This window comes from Piliocolobus tephrosceles, chromosome 8 (assembly GCF_002776525.5).
Source record: "Piliocolobus tephrosceles isolate RC106 chromosome 8, ASM277652v3, whole genome shotgun sequence".
NCBI classification, from domain to species: Eukaryota; Metazoa; Chordata; class Mammalia; order Primates; family Cercopithecidae; genus Piliocolobus; species Piliocolobus tephrosceles.
Genome location: NC_045441.1, coordinates 119,121,744 through 119,126,274, shown reverse-complemented (window position 1 = coordinate 119,126,274; position 4,531 = coordinate 119,121,744).

Below are 4,531 nucleotides of genomic sequence, written 5' to 3'. Positions count from 1 at the left end.
ATAAACTGGGTCCGGAACATTGACTTAGGGAAAAACTGTTTGGATTCTAAATTTGATATTCTGAGCAGCCAGATGTATTGTGACTGCAACTTCTGTAAGCACTGGTTTTCATTTAAAAAGTATGTGAATTGAAAGATTTCTTGTGCTCTCTCCTCATGACAAAATGATGCAACTATCTTGTCCTGGCGTGGTGACTCACACCTGTAATCCCAGCACTTTGGGAGGACGAGGCGGACGGATCACTTGAGGTCGGGAGTTTGCGACCAGCCTGGCCAACATGGTAAAACCCATCTCTACTAAAAACACAAAAATTAGCTGGGTGTGGTGGTGTATGCCTGTAGTCCCAGCTACTTGGGAGGCTGAGGCAGGAGAATGACTTGAACCCAGGAGGCAGACGTTGCAGCGAGCCGAGATCACACCCTTACACTCCAGCCTGGGCGACAGAGCGAGACTTCGTCTTAAAAGAAAAAAAAGAAAAACAACAACAACAACAACAAAAACGAAGCAAGTGTCTGCAAGGCCTAGAGACCTTCCAAGTTTGCGCTGGGCTTGAAACTATGCAGAAGGCCTAGATCACTGGCCCAACCACTGTCCAGGTAACCAAAAATATGGTATTGGAACAGCTTCATTTATTATTATTATTTTTTCTTTCTTTTTTTTTTTTTTTGAGACGGAGTCTGGCTCTGTCGCCCAGGCTGGAGTGCAGTGGCCGGATCTCAGCTCACTGCAAGCTCCGTCTCCCAGGTTTACGCCATTCTCCTGCCTCAGCCTCCCAAGTAGCTGGGACTATAGGCGCCCACCACCTCGCCCGGCTAGATTTTTTGTATTTTTTAGTAGAGACGGGGTTTCACCGTGTTAGCCAGGATGGTCTCAATCGCCTGACCGCGTGATCCGCCCGTCTCGGCCTCCCAAAGTGCTGGGATTACAGGCTTGAGCCACTGCGCCCGGCCTATTATTATTTTTTTGAGACAGAGTTTCACTCTTATTGCCCAGGCTGGAGTGCAATGGTGCAATCTCGGCTCACTGCAACCTCTGCCTCCCAGGTTCAAGCGATTCTCCTGCCTCAGCCTTCCGATAGCTGGGTTTACAGGCACGCACCACCACACCCAGCTAATTGATAATTTTGTATTTTTCATAGAGACGGGGTTTCTCCATGTTGGTCAGGCTGGTCTCAAACTCCTGACCTCAGGTGATTCACCTACTTTGGCCTCCCAAAGTGCTGGGATTACAGGCATGAGCCAATGCGCCCGGCCTGGAACAGCGTCTTTTTTTTTTTTTTTTTTTTTTTTGAGACAGAGTCTCACCCTGTCGCCAGGCTGGAGTGCAATGGCGTGATCTCGGTTCACTGCAACCTCTGCCTCCCGAGTTCAAGCGATTCTCCTTCCTCAGCCTCCCAAGTAGCTGGGACTACAGGCACACACCACCACGCCCAGATAATTTTTGCATTTTCAGTAGAGACAGGGTTTCACCATGTTGGCCAGGCTGGTCTCGAACTCCTGACCTCGTGATCCACTCGCCTTGGCCTCACAAAGTGCTGGGATTATAGGCGTGAGCCACCGTGCCCGGCCTAGAACAGTTTCATTTTTAGCCAAACAGAATGTGATAGGAATCTAGCCAAACATCATACAGTTTGGTAAAAATTATCCTTCACCCCTTCTCCTGCTTGACGATACAGAGCTGTCAGCTGAAGGCACAATGGATCCTTTGCCGTGTGACCTCTGGAGGAAGGCCAAAGGCATTTACAGGCCAAGCAACCAGAGCACCCTGGAGAAACTAAAGAAGCTTTAGAAACAGCAGGAGAAAGTAAGAATGAGAGAAACTGAGGGAGGGAAAGAAATCAGAGTCCTGCTTTCCCACTTTAGCTTTCTTTTCCTTTAGTCAACTAAGCAAATTTATCTTTTTTTTTTTTTTTTTTTTTTTGAGACGGAGTCTCGCTCTGTCGCCCAGGCTGGAGTGCAGTGGCTGGATCTCAGCTCACTGCAAGCTCCGCCTTTCGGGTTCATGCCATTCTCCTGCCTCAGCCTCCCGAGTAGCTGGGACTATAGGCGCCTGCCACCTCGCCCGGCTAGTTTTTTGTATTTTTTAGTAGAGACGGGGTTTCACCAGGTTAGCCAGGATGGTCTCGATCTCCTGACCTTGTGATCCATTCGTCTCGGCCTCCCAAAGTGCTGGGACTACAGGCTTGAGCCACCGTGCCCCGGCCCAACCTAAGTAAATTGATACATCTCACTTTCCTCTAATGCAACCTCACTTCTCCAGCAAAATTAGCAGAGGAGTCCTGGCTTGCATTGTTGGGAATAAGAAAACTTTGGAGGCAGGATGCGGTGGCTCATGCCTGTAATCCCAGCACTCTGGGAGGCTCGAGGTGGGCAGATCACCAGAGGCCAGGAGTTCAAGACCAGCCTGGCCAACATGGTGAAACCCCGTCTCTACCAAAAATACAAAAATTAGCCAGGTGTGGTGGCACATGCCTGTAGTCCCAGCTACTAAGGAGGGTGAGGCAGGAGAAACGCTTGAACCCAGGAAGCACAAGTTGAAGTGAGCTGAGATCACACGAAACAAAACAAAACAAAACAAATTTGGTTAACAAATTTTGCCAGACTTAACTTTTTCTTTTTTTTTTTTGAGACAGGGTCTCACTCTGTCACCCAGGCTAGAATATAGTGGCATGAACATAGCTCACTGAAGCCTCAACCCGCCATGCTCAAGCGATCCTCCCACCTCAGCCTCCTGGGTAGCTGGCACCACAGGCACATGCTACCATGTTCAGCTAATTTAAAGATTCTTTTTGTAGAAATGGGGTCTCCTTGTTGCCCAGGCTGCTCTTGAACTCCTGGGCTCAAGTCATGCTTTCACCCTGGCTTCCCAAAGTGCTGGGACTACAGGCTTGAGCTACTATGCCAGGCCATACTTAACCTTTTTTTTTTTTTTTTGGAGACAGAGTCTCGCTCTGTCGCCCATGCCTTAGTGCAGTGCCACAATCTCAGCTCACTGCAATGTTTGCCTCCCAGGTTTAAGCGACTCTCCTGCTTCAGCCTCCTGAGTAGCTAGGATTACAGGTGCCATCACCATGCCCGGCTAATTTTTGTATTTTTAGCAGAGACAGGGTTTTACCTTTTTGGCCAGGCTGGTCTCGAACTCCTAACCTCAAGTGATCCACCTGCCTCGGCCTCCCATAGTGCTGGGATTACAGGTGTCCACCATGATGCCTGGCTAATATTTGTATTTTTAGTAGAGACAGAGTTTAAACATTTCTGTCTCATAACAAAAAATGATGAACATGTGAGGTGATGAGTATGTTAAGTAGCTGGATTTAACCGTTTCATCATGTATACATATATCCAAATATTATGTTATAATATTATACCATACAATACACAATTTTGGCCTGGCACGGTGGCTCACACCTGTAATCTCAACACTTTGGGAGGCTGAGGCGGGAGGCTGACAGAGCGAGACCCCGTCTCAAAAAAAAAAAAAAAACACACACACACACAATTTTTATTTGTCAATTATACCTTAATAAAAAGAAAAAGCTAATAGCAGAACCATATATATTATTACCATGTGTGTACATACATGTATACGCATATACATACACATAGAAACATATAAATACTGAAATTTACTTGTGTTTTAAATAAATACATATTCAAACTTAAAACATCTTAGGCCAGGCACGGTGGCTCATGCCTGTAATCTCAGCACTTTGGGAGGCTGAGGCCAGTGGATCACCTGAGGTCTGGAGTTCGAGACCAGCCTGACCAACATGGAGAAACCCTGTCTCTACTAAAAACACAAAATTAGCCGGGCGTGGTGGCACACACCTGTAATCCCAGCTACTCTGGAGGCTGAGGCAGGAGAATCGCTTGAACCCAGGGCACAGAGGTTGCAGTGAGCCGAGATCACGCCACTGCACTCCAGCCTGGCAGCCAGGGCAACAAGAGCAAAACTCTGTCTCAAAAATAAATAGATAAGTAGATAGATAGATAGATAGATAGATAGATAGATAGATAGATAGATAGAGATAGATAGATAAAAAGGCCGGGTGTGGTGGCTCACGCCTATAATCCCAGCACTTCGGGAGGCCAAGACAGGTGGATCACCTGAGGTCAGGAGCTCAAGACCAGCCTGGCCAACATGGTGAAACCCTGTCTCTACCAAAAAAACAAAAATTAGATGGGCATGGTGCCAGGCATCTATAATCCCAGCTATCGGGAGGCTGAGGCAGGAGAATTGCTTGAACCTGGGAGGCAGAGGTTTCGGTGAGCTGAGATCACACCACTGCACTCCCGTCTGGACAACAACAGTGAAACTCTGTCTCAAAAAAAAAAAGAAGAGAAAAGAAAAGGAAAGAAAAAGAAATGTCTCACGTCTCTGTGGCTCCTGGGTGAGGAATAGACCGTAGGGTGAGGGGAGAAGTCACTATGGGCAAACAGCGGGAGCAGAGAGGCCAGTTAGAATGGATCACACAGAGGATGGTGTCTCACTTTAGGTGTGGGACACAGGGAGAAGGGCTCAGGTTTGGCAA